Source organism: Microcebus murinus, chromosome 6 (genome assembly GCF_040939455.1).
Source record: "Microcebus murinus isolate Inina chromosome 6, M.murinus_Inina_mat1.0, whole genome shotgun sequence".
Classification (NCBI taxonomy): domain Eukaryota; kingdom Metazoa; phylum Chordata; class Mammalia; order Primates; family Cheirogaleidae; genus Microcebus; species Microcebus murinus.
The window spans coordinates 63,813,930-63,834,515 of NC_134109.1; the positions used below are offsets into that span (position 1 = coordinate 63,813,930).

The 20,586-nt window shown below is 37.3% G+C and overlaps 2 pseudogenes across 1 annotated transcript; both read left to right on the top strand.

Moving 5' to 3' along the window:
• Nucleotides 1-228: 228 nt before the first annotated feature.
• LOC105875973 (adenylyl cyclase-associated protein 1 pseudogene) lies at nt 229-2,824 on the top strand (annotated as a pseudogene). The gene has a single exon (XR_012919737.1). The product of XR_012919737.1 is annotated as an adenylyl cyclase-associated protein 1 pseudogene (transcript).
• A 10,976-nt stretch (nt 2,825-13,800) lies between these two features.
• On the top strand, nt 13,801-14,473 carry LOC105875974 (cAMP-dependent protein kinase inhibitor gamma pseudogene; annotated as a pseudogene).
• Nucleotides 14,474-20,586: the final 6,113 nt, after the last annotated feature.

Here is a 20,586-nt window from a genome sequence, read left to right on the forward strand (position 1 = left end):
AGGGATTGGAGGCCCATTTTTAGTCATCTTAGGCAAAATAACTGCCAGCCAAAAATTTTGTATCCTGCAAAACTAAATTTCATAAATGCAGGGGAAAGAAAGTCTTTCCCAGATAAGCAAATATTAAGGAAATTTGTCACCACTAGACTTGCCTGACAGGAAATGCTTGAAAGTGCTCTATACATGTAATAGAACAACAAATAACCACCAGTGTAAAAACATCTGAAAGTTAAAACTCAAATCTCGGAGAGCGGCTGATCGCAGTCCCGAGGTGGTACATTATGGCTGACCTGCAAAATCTGGTAGAAAGATTGGAGAGGGCAGTGGGCCGCCTGGAGGCAGTATCCCATACCTCTGACATGCACTGTGGGTATGGAGACAATTCATCAAAAGCAGGAACAGCTCCATATGTGCAAGCATTTGACTTGCTGCTTGCCGGTCCTGTGACAGAGTACTTGAAGATCAGTAAAGAGATTGGGGGAGACGTGCAGAAACATGCAGAGATGGTCCACACAGGTCTGAAGTTGGAGCGAGCTCTCTTGGTTACAGCCTCTCAGTGTCAGCAGCCAGCAGGCAATAAGCTTTCTGATTTGTTGGCACCCATCTCAGAGCAGATCCAAGAAGTGATAACTTTTCGGGAGAAGAACCGAGGCAGCAAGTTATTCAATCACCTGTCAGCTGTCAGTGAAAGTATCCAGGCCCTTGGCTGGGTGGCGATGGCTCCCAAGCCTGGCCCCTATGTGAAAGAAATGAATGATGCTGCCATGTTTTATACAAACCAAGTCCTCAAGGAGTACAAAGATGTGGATAAGAAGCATGTAGACTGGGTTAAAGCTTACTTGAGTATATGGACAGAGCTGCAGGCTTACATTAAGGAGTTCCATACCACTGGACTGGCCTGGAGCAAGACGGGGCCTGTGGCAAAAGAACTGAGTGGATTGCCTTCTGGACCCTCTGCTGGATCAGGCCCTCCTTCCCCACCGCCAGGGCCACCTCCCCCGCCAGTCCCCACCAGTTCGGGCTGCGATGACTCTGCATCCTGCTCAGCACTGTTTGCGCAGATTAATCAGGGGGAGAGCATCACACATGCCCTGAAACATGTATCTGATGACATGAAGACTCACAAGAACCCTGCCCTGAAGGCTCAGAGTGGTCCAGTACGCAGTGGCCCCAAGCCATTCTCTGCACCCAAACCCCAAACCAGCCCATCCCCCAAACCAGCCACAAAGAAGGAGCCAGCTCTACTTGAACTGGAGGGCAAGAAGTGGAGAGTGGAAAATCAGGAGAATGTTTCCAACCTGGTGATTGATGATACAGAGCTCAAACAGGTGGTTTACATATACAAATGTGTCAACACGACATTGCAAATCAAGGGCAAAATTAACTCCATTACAGTAGATAACTGTAAGAAACTTGGTCTGGTATTCGATGACGTGGTGGGCATTGTGGAGATAATCAATAGTAGGGATGTCAAAGTTCAGGTAATGGGTAAAGTGCCAACCATTTCCATCAACAAAACAGATGGCTGCCATGCTTACTTGAGCAAGAATTCCCTGGATTGTGAGATAGTCAGTGCCAAATCTTCCGAGATGAACATCCTCATTCCTACAGAAAGTGGTGACTTTAATGAGTTCCCAGTCCCTGAACAGTTCAAGACCCTATGGAATGGGCAGAAGTTGGTCACCACAGTGACAGAAATTGCTGGATAAGTGAAGTGCCACTGGGTTCTTTGCCCTCTCCCTATACACCATGGGATAAATCTGTATCAAGACAGTTCTTTTCTAGATTTCCTCTACCTTTCTGCTCTTAAACTGCTTCTCTGCTCTGAGAAGCACAGCTACCTGCCTTCACTGAAATATACCTCAGGCTGAGATTTAGGGTGGGATAGCAGGTCAGTTGATCTTCTGCAGGAAGGTGCAGCTTTTCCATATCAGTTCAATCACACCACCAGTCCATTCTTAAGGAACTGCAGACCACGACTGGTACATTTTAGCTTTCAGCTTTGGGGGGTTATTCTACCAACAGATAGTCCTTTGAGAAGAATAAAACAGTCCCAGGAGTTAATAGATCAGAACATTCACACTAAACTTTTTCTAACAATGAGCATGAAGGTAGCAGAAGCTGGTGTTGATTCCAGACAGTTCTAACCAAACTAATATTTCCCTGTTGACAAGTGAGGGCAAGGGTTGCACTGGACCAAAGGCTGAGGCTTGGCCATCTAGCATTCCAAGCAAAATTATTTCCTATAAGCATTCCTTTTATTCTGCATTCCATCCTGGATCTACCTAAACCATGAAACAGGAGGTTCTCTGGTACCAGCTGCTAAAGCAGTATCCTTCATATCCAGGACAGTTAAACGTGTCTTAGACCCTTTCTCTGGGATCCCTGCCCAGCACCTTCCTACAGAGATGATTTTAAAGGAAAAAAAAAAAAAAAGGAAAACAACACACCATTCCAAGGAGTCTGGCATTCCTTCTTCCTTCCCTGCTAGGTGCCTGTCATCCATCTTCACTGCCTCCTTTTCCCTATCATGCTCAACAACTTAGGGCTTCTGTCCAGGCACCTGAACAGAGGACTAAAACCTCCACTGCAGGTTGGTTTTAGGTCTTGATTTATGTGAGAATCTTGCACAGCATTGCTAATGTAAATTTCAGTTTTTTCCCTAGACAAACAATTACCAAAATATGCACTTTTTTTGGTGGGAAGAGAGATTGTCCTGTGATTTCTACCCATTCCCTGAGGCCTGTGGAAATAAACCTTTATGTACTTAAAGTTATACAGAAAAAAGAATAAAGTTAATACCAAACTTGAAAGAAAAAAAAAACTCAAATCTCTTATAAAACAATAACACAGGAAGAGAACAAAACAACTAGCTACTCTTCTTGATGAACAGAAGAGTACTTCACATATCAGTACTAACATCAAATATAAAGAGTCTCGCTGCTCCACTTAAAAGATATAGATTGACTGAATGGATGAAAAAAAATATGACCCGAATATATGCTGTCTCCAAGAAACTCACTTAACTCACAGGAATACTCAGAGACTCATGGTAAAGGAGTGGAAATAGTCCACGCAAATGTGAGCAAGAGTAGCTATTCTTATATCAGATAAAATAGACTTTAAATCAGCAATGCTAACAAAGGGCAAAGATGGTGATTTTATTACAATAAGGGGAACAATTCACAAAAAGATATAACAGTCCTAAATATATATGCACCTAACACAGGAGCTCCTAGATTTGTAAAATAAGTTTTACTAGATTTAAGTGAAGAAATAAACAGCAAAGCCATAATAGCCTGGCAGTTTAACACTCCATTGACAGAACTAGATAGATCATTGAGGCAGAAAATAAAACAAAGAAACTCTAGACTTAAATGAGACTCTAGAACACATGGGTCTAACATGGAACATTCAACCCTAAAACTGCAGAATATAAACTTTTCTAATCAGCACATGAAACATTTTCTATGATAGATTGTATGTTAGGCCATGAAAGAAAGACTCAGCAAATTCAGAAATATCAAAATTATACCATGTGTTTTCTCAGGCCACAGTTAAAATAAAACTGGAAATCAATTCCAAAAGGAAGTCCCAAACTACACAAAAACATGGAAATTAAACCACTTGCTGCTGAATGATACTAAGATGGAAATAAAAGTTTTTCCAAATTGTACGAGAAAGATGACACAAGCTTCCAAAATATCTGGCTACAGAAAAAGCTGTGCTAAGAGGGAATTTTATAGCCTTAAATGCATACATCAAAAAGACAGAAAGATCACTAATTAACAACTTAATGTCACACCTCAAGGAACTAGACAAAGAAGAATAAACCAAACCCAAAGCTAGCAGAAGAAAATAAATAACAGAGCTCACAGCAGAACTAAAAGAAATGGAAACAAAAAGAAATGCAAAGAATTAACAGAACAAAACCTTGGTTCTTTAAAAAGATAAACAAAATCAATAGACTATTGGCTAGGTTAATCAGAAATACCACAGAAAGGACTCAGGTAACTTTAATCAGAAATGAAAAAGGAGACATTACAACTGATACCACAAAAATACAAAATATTATCCATGTATACTATGTAAACCTCTATGCATACAAACTAGAAAATCTAGAGGAAATAGATTTTTGGAATAGGAAATAGATTTTTGGAAACACAACCTCCCAAGCTTGAATCTGGAAGAAATAGAAATCCTGAATAACATCATTAAAATATCCATACTGCCCAAAGTGATTTAAAGAGTCAATGCAATTCCCATCAGAATAACAGCATCATTTCTCGCAAATGTAGAAAAAATAATCCCAAACTTCATAAGGAACCAAATAAGAGCTGGAAAGCCAAAGCAATCCTAAACAAAAAAACAAATAAGGTATTATATTACCTGGCATTTAATTATAGTACAAAGCTGTAGTAACAAAAACACCATGGTTCTGATATAAAAGTAGAGATATAGACCAATAGAACAGAATAGAGAACCCAGAAATAAAGCCATATGGTATGACCAGCTGATTTTCAACAAAGCAGACAAAAACATACACTAGGGAAAGGATGCTGTATTCAATAAATAGTGCTGAAAAACAGGAGAGCCACATGCAGAAGAATAAAACTGGATGCCTATCTCTTACCATATACAAAAATTAAATCAAGATGGATTAAAGACTTAAATGTAAGACCTGAAAACATAAAAATTCTGGAAGAAAACATAGTAAAAATCTTCTGGACATTGGCCTAGGAAAAGAATTTATGGCTAAAACCTCAATGGGAAATATAGCAACAACAAAAACGCATAAATGGGACTTAATTAAATTAAAAAGCTTCTGCGCAGCAAAGGAAATAATCAACAGAGTAAACAGGCAGCCTACAGAATGGGAGAAAATATTCACAGACTATACATTTGACAGAGGACTAACATCCAGAATCTACAAGGAACTCAATTCAGCAAGGGAAAAGAAAACACAAAGAAAACCAAATAACCCCATCAAAAAGTGGACAAAAACAGAAACAGATTTTTTTTCAAAAGAAGATAGACAAATGGCCAATAAACACACGAAAAAAAATGCTCAGCATCACTAATGATCAGGGAAATGCAAACTAGAACCACAATGAGGTACCACCTATCCTTGTCAGAATGGCCATTATTAAAAAATAATTATAATAAGATGTTGCTGTCGATGCAGTGAAAAGGAAATGCTTATACAATATTGCTGGTAATGTAAACTAGTACAACTACTATGGAAAACTATGTGGAGATTCCTCAAAGGACTAAAAGTAGACCTACTATTCAATCCAGTAATCTCACTACTTGGTATTTCCTTTGGGTATGTACCCAAAGGAAAAGAAGTCATTTCCAGAATGTTTATTGTTGCATAATTCACAATTGCAAAGATGTGGAATCAACCTATGTGTCCATCAACTGAGGGGTGGACAACCAAAATTTGGTACATATACACCATGGAATACTAATCAACCATAAAAAGGAATGAGATAATGTCTTTTGCAGCAACTTGAATGGAACTGGAGCCCATTATCCTAAGTAAAGTATCTCAGAAATGGAAAAACAACTGCCACATATTCTTACTTACAAGTGAGAACTAAGCCTGAGTTATATATGGTCACACAGCAGCTTAATGGACATTGAAAACTAAGAAGGAGGGGGTGTTAGGGTGAAAGGTAAAAGTCTACCTATCCAATAAAATGTACACTATTCTGGTGATATGTACACTGAAGGCCCTGACTTCAGCATGATACAATTTATCCATGTAACAAAAAACAATTGTACCCCTTAAATGTTTGGGGGAAAAAACCAACCAAAGCTTTTTTCAGAGCTCTTGTGATTCTAAGGGTTGGAGTGTTTTTTAATAGGTTTTTGCATAGTTATTAATTAATTCAATTATACATAACTGGGTTCCCTATTATGTGCTTCATATAGTTTTTACAGAATTTAGCTCATATATAGTAGGCAACTAGGAAGTAAGAAATAAATGAATGAATAGAAAATATTCTATCATTAACTTTTAAGAAAAGTAGCACATAGGTAAAAGCACTTTAGCCCCCCCCCCCCCCATTTCCATTCCCTGATCCTTGGTACCCTACACTCCTGCTTTACTTTACCCGGCTTTGTCTGCCATTACAACACCCTTGCGGTAATTTGAAAACACATTACTTCCTCAAGGAAAAAAATTTATGTTGGTATATTTTCTCATTTATTATAACTTTGGGCGAGTTTCATGGGTGATTGTACCCTGCCACTGTCATTCAGAATCATGGTTCAGAAACTTGTCTAGTTAACACATCACTACATTTCTGGAAATAAAATTAACCACTACCAATTAATAAGTTGGTTGCAGTTTTTGTGCAAATAGTGGAAATCATCAGCTGCTGCCTGTTCAGATGAAATTCATAAAGTTGCTCATGAAAATGTATCTACATGGGTCTATATTAAGTATAAATTCTCTGAAGATTGTATATGGGCAAAGTTCTACACAATGAATTAATTCCACACCCTCATGTACCCACATACAGTCATTGGATGTTTCCCTCAGCAGTTCTATGTCACATCCCTACCCAAGCCTCCCCTTTTTTCTTTTTCTAATAACAAATTGAATTGTTAGCCAAATTAGCCAAATTGTTACAATAAATGGATTATTATTATCAAATATTAGTTATTGACTAAGATTACATGTGATTCATGTCTTAGTGAAAGTGCTTATAGATTTAAACAGGAAACTCAGCAAACATTCTGGTAGAGTAAATGTTAGATATTTTAACTTCAAAATGAAACATTAGAATTATACAGAATAAACCACCAGACAATTTTTCTTAATATAAAGATATGCTCCCCAACCAATACACGTCAGAAAAGCAGGTTAAATTAGATGTTGTTAGATCAATAAGACCTTTATTGAATTCATGTAACCTTGTAAATCAAAATGGAATAATCAAGACCAACTCTATAGGAACAGGATTATTTCATTTATTTGCAATGATTAATGCCAGATAATTGCCATAAACATACAAATTACCTATCTCTGGATTCAACAACGTTATTATATAATACAAATATGCAAAATTTAAAAATAATACAGATGTGAATTAAAACCCATTTGATATGGTGCTTTTGTGTAGTATACAACCTAAATAAGTGTGCACAGCCTTGTTGCTAAGACATGAGTCTTTTATATCTCAGTAATTTTCATATCCAGTCCCCTCTCATTGGAATGCCGTGACAACCTTTATAATTCTGACAAACTTCTATTCATGTTTTGGCAGAGGAAACAAATAGAACCTACGTAGAGGCTTTTTCTAGAACTTTCTCCTCCTCCTTGATTGATGCATTCTCTTTGTTCTCACAATACATGGTTTCTTTTGTACTATAGAACACTTATCAGGTTGTTTTATAATATAATCAGAAATTTGCTAGTAAATAAGCTCCCTGGGGAGATAAGAAGCCCAGATTTGTAGTATTTGTCAATTTTTATGGTATAAATTCATCCACTATAGCTGATTTAAAGTTATCAATGGTTTAACAACTGGCTGGCAAAAAAAAATCCCAAATGTTTAATACTTGGCTCTCATGAATCTTTATCAGGCAGCTCCAGTACATCAATGGATATCATTATTTTACATATCAGTCTTCTGTATTATATTGTGAATTTCTCAAAGGCAGGAATCTTGTATCATGTATTAAATATCTCTGTATCTTTGCAAGCTAACACAGTACTTGGTATAAGTGTTTAAGAAATATTTTGAGATATTAATCATTGTCTTCCATCTGGTGTTCTCATTTTCTGTTCCACAGAATTCAAATTCACTTTGAGTTCATTGATTCAGAGAATATGTTACAGGGTAGAAAAAAAGACATAAACTGCAAATAACTGCCTTTCGTAAACAAAAAGCCTGAGCCACAGAGAGGGGAAAGGACTTAAGGTATAGATAAAATGTTAAGTCATTATATCTGGACAAATTTTTAAAACACTTCTTGAGTGCTCCAATTACTGAGTAAAGTTGTAAATTTTGTTGTCCAAATCTTATGTTTTTCCATTTGATCTATCAATTATTGGTAGAGGAGTCTTAAAGTCTTCATCAGAGAGAATGCATTTGCCAATTTCTCCTAAAGGTTTTAATCATTTTTCAGAAATACCTTTTCAATTATGTAATGTATTTACAAAAAATTACACATAGGATTCATATCAAATCATAGTATTGTCTAATGAGTTATCAGAAATTGAACAGTCAGGCTAAGAACCCCAGAAGTTCCCTTTATACTACCTCCAATCACTCATCCTTCCCTCTTTCTCAAAGCTAACCATTATCCAGACTTCTACCATGATAAGTTAGTTCTGCCCATCTTTGAGATTCATATAACTTGAATCACACATTATGTACTATTTTATATATTCTGTTTCTTTCAATCAACATGTTTGTAAGATTTATTAATGCTGTTGCATTTTATCATAATTTATTCATTCTATTGTTGATGAGCATTTGTTTCCAGTTTGGGTGCGATTAAGAAAAATATTTATATTTTGGAATGCATTTTTCTAAGCATTTCTCTTGGATATATATCTAGGAGTGAAATTGTTGGTCATATAGTGTACATATGTTCAACCTTAGTAGATAGTGTGAAGCAGTTTTCCAAAGTGGTTACACCAATTTATAATCCTGTCTACAGTATAATGAGAATTTTTATGGCTTTACATTCTTAGAGACACTTAGTATATTCAGTCTTTTAGTCATTTTAGCAGTATATGGTATTTTTTCATTTTTTAAAAAATATTATTATTTTGAGATAATTATAGATATACATGCAGTTATAAGAAATAATCCCGAGAGATCCTGTGTACCCTTTGTCTGGTTTCTCCTGATGGTAACATCTTCCAAAACTATTAATACAATGCAGTATCACAATTAGAGTATTGACATCGATATAGTCAAGTGAAAGAACATCTTCATGACCACAAAGATCCCTCATTTTGCCCTTTGATAGCTACATCTACTTCCTTCCTACCTCACTCCTCCTTAATCCCTTGTAACCACTAATCTCTTCTCTATTTCTATAATTTCATCATTTTAGGAATGTTCTATAAATGGAATCACAATATGTAATCTTTGGGGATTGGCTTTTTTTTGCTCAACATAGTTCTCTGGAGATTCATCCAGACTGCTTTGGAAAGACACCTGGAAAAGCACCTGGCCACTTGCCCATCACACACATATATTCATGGGGAACCTGGTGCTAAACCATACGTAGACAGCCTGCTTCTGGGTTTCATACGTACAGCTCTCTCATTGTGATCTATTAAAAATCATCTCTCAACACAAGAGTTTTTTAAAAATAGCATATTTATATGTCTTTTTTTGTTAAAATGTCTGTTCAAATATTTTGCCCATTTTTTCTATTATATTGTCTTTCATTTGCTTACTGATTTGTAGGAGTTCCTTGTATACTCTGGATGCAAGCTCTTTACCAGTTATTAATACAAGTGTTGCAAATATTTTCTTTCTTGTGGCCTACCATATCCCTCTCTTAATGGTTTATTTTGTAGAACAGAGTGCTTGATTTTAGTGTTGCATAGTTTGTTAATCATTTCCTTTGTGGTCTGTGTTTTATTGTTGTTCTATTTAAGAATCGTTCCTTATTATGAAGATATGTTCTTTTAGTACCTCTAGAAATGTTATCATTTTACTTTTCATATTCAATTTGCATTTCCTTGATCTTTTGCATGGTTTGAAATAGAAATTGTTTCATTATATTTTTCCAAGTGAATATCTGATTGATCTAGCACAATGCATGGAGTAGACTATACCATGTGTGCATCTATTTCTAGATTCTCTACTGTATTGCACTAGTCTGTTAGTCTATCCTTGTAGTAACACCGCCAAGTCCTCTATTTTTTCCCTTTTTCTTAAAGATGGTTTTATTATCTTTAGTTCTTTGCATTACCATATGAATTTTAGGATTATCCTGTCAACTTCCACAAAAAATAAAATGAGCAGTTACTTGGATTGGATTTGTATTTAATCTATGGATCAGTTTTTAACATAATCCATTGACATGTTCTATCTCTTCATTTATTTAGGTCTTTTAATTTTCCTAACAGAACTTTGTAATTGTATGTATCTGAAGTTTTTTTATGTCATTCAATTTATTCCTCAGTGGAGTCAGGTTGGAGAACTGCTCTCTACTTCCAATCCTTTGCTTCACTTCCCTACCAATTATGTGAGGCCTGCCAGAGGTTTATCACAGTCAAGGACCATTCTACCTGCACCTATAGGTGAGCTGCCTGGGGAGCAGAATGGAGACTCTCCTATGGGAACATGTAATGACCCACAGACAAAGGAGATAAGATATCTATCCTATAGTGAGGCTTCCCTACTTCACACTTGGTGAAAATTCACTACACAGCCAGCCACTGCTATTAGAGTAGGAGTTATAGTCCTCAAAAATCCTTTTTGGAATAGGGACACATGTCTCATACTCTTGACATGGGAGTAGAGAGTATCATCTGTATGAAAAGTAAAATTTCTTTGCAGAAAAACAAAGAATTTCTACAAGAATGTGTCAAGATAATATTTTTTCTGATATTAACTTATATTTCCTGCCCTAGTATTTCCTCCTTTCTATCCCCCACACCCCAATTAAGACAAATAAAAGATAGTCTTTATAATCTCAGGGAAGGGATGTGAAAAGATTTAGAGAGTAGATTAATTATCTAGAACAGAAACACGAGGGAAAAAAATGCCCAGAGAGCAGAAAAAGTTCCCTTGGATTGGAGGGATGGGAGGAGAAAATGGGGTTGCTTTGAGCAACTTTCTGAGATTTTGACTGAAGACAGATAAGACTTTGAGCAGCATCCTCCAGGTTCTAAGAGTAGTACAGAAGCGGAAGGGTTTCCCTGGAACTTACAGGCCTTGCTGACTGAATCAGTGAACATCTCAGCAATAGCCTGAGTGTCCCTCTTCTCTGCCTTGTTACCAGGTCATCTCTCTGGTACGTAACACAACCCTAGAAGGGATAGATGAGACCGATGCTAAGATTTCCAAACACAGCCCATTGTGACAGAACTTGCAGAGAAAGAGAAGTTTTATTTTTTTTTGATTTCTGAGTTTATTGTCTAAGCTACACAACTAATATATTTTATCCTACCATACCTAATATAACTAAATATTAGTATTTCCCCAAATGTTTTTAGGATGAAAATGGGGGTACCTCAGTTAAACAGCTCTGTAGTCCAAACTGTTAACAGTGATTAATTATTATGGTTCACGAAGCAAGGTATTTTTAGGTGATCAGTGCTGGAATTGGTCTGGGATCCACAGCAGAAAAACAAAGTCATTAAAAGCCGACACCCTTGAGTTGGGGCTAGCCATCTTTCTGAAAGTCATACTGAGAGGTGGCATTCAGCAGAACCAGGTGAATTGGGCCAGGATTTCCTCTTCTCCAAATTACCAATTCCCATAGAAAATTTAAACTCAAGAGTTAGCCTCAGGAGGTAGATGAGATTAGGGCTTTAGCCTTGCAGGGAATTGTCACAACAAACTAGAAACATATGCTTCAGAGGAATGCAATGTGATATTGCCAGCTACCAGGCAGCAAAAAGATCCAGCTGAGTTTTTCTCATGGCCCACCCAAACCAGGGGCTAGTAGAAGTGAGTCTCTGAACAAAGATCATCATAATACACTAAAAAAGCTCTAGCCACCTGGCAAGGCAGTCTCTTAAACAGACATTAGTATTTTCCTTCTCTCTTCTGCCCCATCAGCAGAGGAACATTGTGATGAGGAATAAAAGTAGAAAGTGTATAAATACAGAGTCTATCTCTCTTTTATTTTTTAAATTTCATGGTTAAAGACATTTTGGAGACATCATATTAAATAAAGCTAAATACATTTCTTTATAGCACTGCTTCTTGAAACATTTATTAATAATAATATGAAATCCTGAGAAAGGGAGTATTATGTACAGTGTATCCCAAACTCACTTTAGCTACATAATCCTTTTTTTAAAGAACATGGTATAAAGATCTAGTGTACTGCTGAATACCTTTTGAGACATGTTAGACTATTTGTCAGTATACAGTCAGCAACAGGGGTGGGGGTTCTCAGAATACAAGGGAAATATCCAAGTTCATTCCAACCTTGCGGTTAAACAACATCCATATTTCTTTTAAAAATATAATTAGGCAAGTATTCTTCTCTTCACAGCTGAAATGGTAGTAAATATCAAAAGGTTGAAAGTCCTTTCATCTGTGTATAGGCTACAAATGTTTTGAGGCTTCAGCAGGTTATCAAGTGTTTTAATGACCCTGTTTTCCAGAACAAAACATCCTGGAGAAGATATTTCTTTCTGAGCCTTTGGCTGCTGTAGAACAAGATAAACAGGTTTTATTGAAAGAGAAAAAAGATAACTTTCACTTCAAGGAAGTAAACATGTTATTCAAAAAAATAAGTACATTTATCATCAAAAATGCCTAATTGTATTCTGAACTTCAACTTTACAAATGTATTCACATTTCTATTTACTTTCCATTGGCTTCTCCACCTTCTCCCTGAAACATATTCCATCTTTAAAGATTAAATTTTTTCTTGCATACTCAGTCATCCCCCAGTACACACAGACACACACACACACACACACACACAGACACACACACACCCTTTTTATCTTTCTCTAAAATACATACAAGATCATTTCTTACCATCAAATACTTCCCTCATAGAAATCAGTTGTGTTCAGTTTTATTCAAGATGGGCAAACATGGAATTAAAAGTGAGTATTTATTAGTAATTGAATTCCTGATAGGGGAGAGTTAAACTGTGTAAAGTCTCCTTTTATTATGTCTGTGTTTAACTTACATAAACTAGAATTAAGACACCCCAGGTAAAATCTTGTCAGGGAAAAAACCTGAAATCAAACTGCAACAGTTAATTTGTTCTCATTTTGAATTTCAGCAATTCAATAAAAATGAAATTCTGTATGTAAAGCACACTTTTCAATTATTTACATTTATCTCCTTGTCCCAATAAAATACACAAAACTCTTCTCAAAGAAAGGAGTTATTGTTGGATGGACAAATATGATGGTACCTAAAGTCAAATTAGTTTTTACCAGTGAGTGACATGTAACTCAAAAATATCAGTATAATTTTAGTAAGTAGGATTAAGAATCTTAACAGTTGCCAAGAATAATAGACCATAAGACATACTGAGCATGTTCACCTCTGCTTTTCAGGTAAGAACATAAGAGAATAAGGTGAAAGAATGTACAATGCAATGTTTCGCATTTTGTCTTGTGACAGCCTTCAACTCCTTCCCTATTTAGAACCTGTATGCCTCCACATAGTCTCAGTGTCTCGGCCATCCCACTGCATTCAACACCCTGGAAAGGGCAGGATTCCGGACCTGGAGACTGCTTTCCACTGTCCCGCACACCACAAATGCACACAAGGCCTGATCCAGTGATGTGAATGAAGATGGAAATGTGTTCTACATCTTGTTGATCAAAATTGTTGTTTCTTGTGCTTTTTAAAATTTGTCCTCTGATCTTTATAATTTCTTATAATAACTACTCAACTTATTTTGATAGTCAAAAAATAAGACACCAAGTGGGCTCCGTGGCGGACTGTGGGTGCCAGGCTGCCCCCAGGGAGGAGCTGTGGGTCCACGGCCCCAGCACTGCTAGGCGGCGAGAAGGCAGAATTTCAACTGCTGGTTGGTTGGTCAGCAGTGGAACTTCTGAAGAAATGCAAGCAGGAAAAAGAAATTAAACCAGGCCCGAGGTGTGATACGACAGGCATGATGGTGGTCAAGTCCCCTGACTCAGACTTCATCTCCCGTGACCTTACAGCCCATCTGAACGCCGTCCCTGACGTCCAGGGTGACTCTGAAACTGAGCGTGAGGAAACTGCCCAGAGACATGGGCGAGCTGGCACTGGATGGGGCAGAAGGACAGTTTGGCAACCAGCCCCAAAGCAGCGATGGCACCACCTCGTCTTGAGCAGGCCTTGTCTGAGGAGGCTGGAAGAAAGACATGCTGTCTTCTCCTGGAAGGGGAACCCTGGCACTGGGCTGGCAGCCTCTTCTCTGAGCTCCACATCCCAGCCAAGCCAGGCCAGTGTGAGATGATCCCTCTCCCCAGAGGCCTCTGTGGCCTCTGCTCTGGGAAAGCCCTCTGCCCACACCCACAGGCTCCACGTTCCCACCACCTGCTCGCCATGCCCAGGTACACTTTCAAGACGCTGTAACCACGGGATGTTATTCATTCAGCTGGCGCAGGGACTCGGGCTGGGCCCTGTCAACCAGGATGAGCAGCCCATGCAGGAACACTCTTCTTGTGGGTGGCCTGGGCAGAGACTGTGTCCCAACACGGACCCCTCCTCTCCAGCCCCAACATTCAGGGTCAACACATTCTTATCCCTTTTTCAAAAAAACATTGTTAAACCTTTTAAATTTTTAGACCTTTTTTTCAGCAGAGAGAGTTGACAATCAATTTACATTTTTTTAAGTCATTTTAAGCTAAATTCTTCCTGTCTATTTGGCAGCTCTGAGGTTCTCTCATGGAGCTTCATAGATCCCTTTTTAGGAAAAGAACTTTGGCTCAAAACTATCTGACCATCTCTTTGCCCTTTCTTCCAAGATAAGTCACACCTAGGGCCCAGGAAATAAATGATGATGATGTGTGAAAATAAATAAATAGATAAATAAGACACCATTGGAAAGACAAAACACTAAAAAAAATTATTATCCAAACTGGCTTCTAATCCCAGCAATGTTGGATTTTTATGGTATTTTTAAAGAGTAGTAATGATAAAAGCCAAATGGCACGTAACAACCTGGCATGTTGAACAAGTCCAATAATATGTTGACCATATGAAATTGTAGAGATTTGGCCATTTTGGGCACACAAAATGGCTGTTTCCATACAGTTCAATCTAATAACAAAGCACACAAGCCTTATCTACACTGATTTGCTGCTGGCTCTCCAGACCCTGAAGCTGAAGATCCCATGTGTAAACTAAGGAGTTCCTCTCATCCTGTGGTCCCCAACTCCTAACCAGACAGGTATGGGTCCGTGGCCTGCTGGGAACTAGGCCGCACAGCAGGAGGTCAGCTGGGGACTAGCCAACAAAGCTTCATCTGTATTTACAGCCACGCCCCATCGCATCACCGCAGAAGCTCCGCCTCCTGTCAGGTCAGCAGGGGCATTACATTCTCATAGGAGCACAAACCCTGCTGTAACTGCATGTGGGTTGGATCTAGGTTGCACGCTTCTTATGAGAATCTAATGCCTGATGATCTGAGGTGGAGCTGAGGTGGTGATGCTAGAGCTGGGGAGCCGCTGCAAATACAGATTATCATTAGCAGAGAGGTTTGACTGCACGATAAATGTAATGTGCTTGAATCATCTTGAAACCATCCCCTCTTCGACCCCGTGGAAAAATTGCCTTCCATGAAACCGATCCATGGTGCCAAAAAGGTTGGGGACCATTGGCTTAATCTATGTGAGGCTGACATGGTAATAATGGTAACTGCTATTAATACATATGATGTGCCTATTATGTGCAAGGAATTTCATATTATTTATCTTATTTAATCATTACAAACAGAATATTGGTAAAAGGCAAAAGATTTATGGGATCTGAAGAAGAATGGTAAAGGTGGTAAATATTATATATTTTTTTACCTCAATAAAAATTTTTTACAAAGCATGCTTACATTTGCCTTTTTAAAAATATATATATTTTATATCCATTTTGCAAATAAGGACATGAAAACTCAAGGAGGTTAAGTAACTTGCCAAATTCATGCAGTGAATAGTAATGCTCTCCTTTGAACTTAGTTTTATCTTACTCTAAAGTGGGCACATCACATCCACTCCCACTAATCATATAAGTTCATTATTGTTTAATTCAGTTTTGCTTTTATTATGTTTTCAAGGTGTCAACTGGAATTAAAATAATTACTTTCTCATTCACTGCTATTAATATTACTAGGAAAAACAAACCATAGTTGAAATACATGAGTTCAAAATGAGACTAATAGTTGTAAAACTTAGCTAGTCTAACTAAAAAGTAATAAAAAGTACAGAACAGTTTAAAGTTCCTCTTCACTGCCTGGTTTCCTCTAACCCTGGTTAGACTGTCACTTGTAATTCTTCAAATGGCAGGTAATGGAGACCAGCCTAAATAACCTTCATTTCTTAAAAAGTACTTTTTGTATAGACTCTGACAAATCTAACAGAGCTTAATGGTTTTTTAAAAATGAAAACCTCTAGGTGTCAAGTGTAGCCAGGTGAATGTACCTTTGAAGTTTGCCCTTTTTTTAGATCCAATACTTTACAGAAGCTGCCAGGGGTGCTTCCATGCATCCTGCTGCCTGGCCCAAGTGTGATCTGTCAAGGAAAGTACATATCACACTCCTTGTGAGAGCACCAAGGAGGGAAACACAGGGAGCCTCAGTACACATTTCAGTCAAATGTACATACACTATATTAACTAACAAATTTACCCAAGAAATCTTACTAAAATGTTATAGCACATGGTTTAAGGAAGCATATGTTTGAAGTGTTCATTATCAGTGGTTGCTTTATAATTTTCTTAGAGTTAATACAGGACATATGTGTTTCCTGTGAAATGACAATGAAACTTAATTTAATTTGAATCTTTGCCATCCTGTGTTGCCTATTACTTTTAAAGTCATCATTCCCATATTTTATCAATTCTACAGCACACATTTCCTCTCATTTTAGCATCTCTGAAATCAGGATATATCTTACAACTGATGATATCTTGCAGTTGTTCAGAACACAGTTGTAATATAGTTTTCATTGCAGCTACATGTATGAATGTCTTAATTATTCCTGTTTGATATAGCTGAACAGTGGCAATTCCTTGATATTTCAGTCAAGTAAATTTTAAGACTAACTTGAAGTCATATAAATCCCAGGCATTGTCTAAGAGCCTTCCTTTGACACCCTCTTATAAGTCAACAAAGTGCCAACATCAAAACATACAACTTCAAAGAAAATATCAGAAACAATAGTTGAGAATTCTTGTTGACACTGAGGACAATAATATATAGAACAATAAGTATTTTGATAATTCTGAGTATAAGAGTTCGATTTATAAGAATTTGATTTTGAATGTGAAAATGTTTTAGAAATGCTTTGATTTATTTTGCTTATGTTTTCCTTTTCATAGGAGTGAAATATGATTTCTACAACATATGTCTAAATAAATCTAAAATAACTTTTAGTTGGTTCAAAATAAAAATTCTATGTGATAAAATGTTATGTCATAGTTTAATAGAGTTTTTTTATTTCTTAGTGATACATACAATAATGGTACATTTTACAATCATGGGTATCTTAGATTGATAATAACCTAAACTAAAAATAATCAGAGGTTTCTACAATATCTTCTTCACTCTCTGTACCCAATTAATTACCAGATCTTGTCAATTTTACTTCTGGAATATAATTTTAATCTGACCATCCTTCTCCATTACCACTGTTTCCTCCCTACTTATAGTCCTCATAATTTCTTCCCAGATTGTTACAATAGTCTTTTGTAGATCTCTTTGCCTTTGGTCTCTTCCCAGACCAATACATTCTTCTCAATGACTGAGTGAACTCCATGAAATGTGGTTACATTCAGGTCACTACTGGTTAAAAGCCCTCAATAGCTTCCCATTTCTTAAAGTATATTGGGTACATGAATTATAAGCATGTCTTCTCCCTATATGCCAATGTCTAATCAATTAAGGTTCTTTCTCTCCTTTCATTTTTACACTCAATCAGAACAGAATTTGTGTCTACCTTATCATTCCAAGTCCTCTGGTACATAATATATTTTCAAAACATTTGGTAAATGGATAAATGAGCCCAATATGCATCACGATTGATTTAAACACCAAACTTCAGGCAACCACTACCTATATCTCAGAGTAGTCATTCAAGGTTAACCATCCCTAACCTACGGGATAAAGCCCTAAACTCTTTAAAGGGTAATCAATATCATTCAAAGTCTTTCCCCTGAGTTCTTTTACAGTCTCATCTCTTGTTCCTCTCTGTCATGCCCCGTTATACTCTAATTACATCAGACCACTTGACATTTCCTCAATAATCTTGCCAAAATTCCTCACTTCTTGCTCTGTGCTCTCCTTACACTGAGTTAATTGTATATGTCTGTTTTACCTCTAGAAAGTGAGCTCTTGGTAGAATTACGCCATAGTCATTTTTTATGTCCTGAATGCCTAGCACAGAAAATGTGCTGAAGTAAAATGTTTATGGATGATTGTGTTAGTTTCCCAGAGCTACCATAACAAATTACCATGAACTGGGCAGCTTAAAACAACAGGCATTTATTCTCTCACAGTTCTTGAGGCCAGAAATCTGAAATCAATGTGTCAGTAGGACTGCTCTCCTACTAGGGTAAGGGGAGAATCGTTTCTTTTCGTTTCCAGCTTCTCTTGGCTCCAGGTATTTCTTGGTGTCCATCCTCATATAGCTTTCTCCATTTGTTTCTCTGTATGTATTCTTCCTCTCTGTATCTTTTATAAGGACACTTGTTATTGCATCTAGGGCCTACTTGAAGAATGCAAGATAATCTCATATTGAGATTGTTAGCTTAATTACACATGCAAAAAAAAAATCTAAGTTCACATTTACAGATCCTGCCTGGGATTTGGACATATCCTTTTCGGGACCCACCATTCAACACACTAAATAAATTTCTAGCACACACATTTTCCTCACAAATAATTGTATGAGTATAAAAGCTGTAAACTATAAAAGTAGATTTCAGAGACCACACACACACACACAACACAACACAAAACCCACACTTTTAAAATAAAGCTAATACATACTCATGTTGCTGTAACTTCAGGCTAATGTTGCCATTTTGCATTACTGCATTTTTACTGATGTTAGAATTATGGCCTTTCTATGGGATATCATTAAAATGCAAATAAGTAATTCCATTACAGAATATAAAATCTGATCTCATCTCTCCACATTCAAAGTAAGCATGTATTTTATTCACATACTTTCCAAAAACAAGTCAGCTACATATATAAAAAAGATTATAGGAGCACTATCAACTTCCTGCTGTTACTAGCCCAAGAGAGTTTTGCCATCCCTTATTGGTTCCTCTTAACCCTGTTCACAAATTTGTAAATAGTCCCTTCCTTAATTTTCCTTTAATCTCCTATTTCTAGTGTAACATGTTTCTTTCTGTGATCATGAAAACAATAATCATCATCAGAAGTGACCCCAGGAAAGAAATCTTTAAAATGGGATTCTGTAATTGAGTTGCTAACACATTTGAGGAGAATACAGATGACCTCCTTGCCATAAGGAAATATGACAAATGGCATGTAGTGGCATCACTATTTCTTTATCATCTATGGTGGCATGGAATAGAGAGTAGGTAGAAGGTAAAATATCAGAGATCAAGTGACTGTAATACTTGGTCACTTTGGGGACAATGGTGATTAAAAGATTGTGATGTAGACTAGTTATTTTTGACTCTATTCTAGAGAGTACCTAAAGAGAAGAGGACAAATTGAAAACCTTGAATTCCAGAGTTAATGCTTCAGGGAAAATTAGAAAGCCTTTATGTTCGTTCCAAAGCAATCCTTTATCCCTTATAGATGTAGAGTAGATATGGTTGATAACCAGGTCATGGCCTGACTCTCACTGTTGGAAAGTTGTGGTAGTAAGTAAATGTGCAGCCCTGTCAGGTTTCTTAGGTTAATTTGATCAGATAGCAGAAGTAGCAAGGACCCCACATGCCTTCCTAAAACACATGAATACCAAGGGATAGGAGGTTAAACATCACAAAAGTGCTGGTGCCTTCAGTGAAGATTCTACGCATTTGTATAGTCTGGAGCTTGTTGCGATACCCCTTCTAAAATGAGAGACACATTTTATTGCCACAAAGAAAGAGGCATAATTTGGTGGGTTTCTTTGGGTATTAGAAGCCGTGTATATCAAGTTTGGGCATGTCGCTCCAATTTATTTGTTGGTGATCCGTAGGACAGTTTTGAATAGTGTCAAGAGCATCAAAACATTCTACAGCAGGTGCAGCTTCACAGTAAACTGCCTTGCTACCTAGGCCTTAGGACCCACAAAACCCATTTTTATTTAGTCTGTGGCAGAAAGAGAGGATCTATGGAATACCCAGCAAGCCTCTAGAGTTTTGGACTAAGATTATGTACTCCTGGCTTAACCAATTTCCACTTGAAAATCAGTTCCTGTCTTGCTTCAGTAAAGAGACTGAAGCCCTGAGCAATGGACTTTGAGTGCAATCTGAACTTCCCACATAATGATCCACTGAATTATTAAATCATATATGCACAGTGACGTTCCAATGTTAAATGAAAACAGAATGAGATTGAGCCTTAGCAGATCCCGAAGGTCTACTAAATTGAATAGATAAGTGGCTCAGAATCCCATGGGGTCTGCTCCTACTGCTTTGCCACTTCTCTCTTAAATTGCATCCATGGCTCAGCACTGTACGCTGACACATACCAGAAAGTGGATAACCACTGCATTCCAACTCCACTCAGACGTGGCCC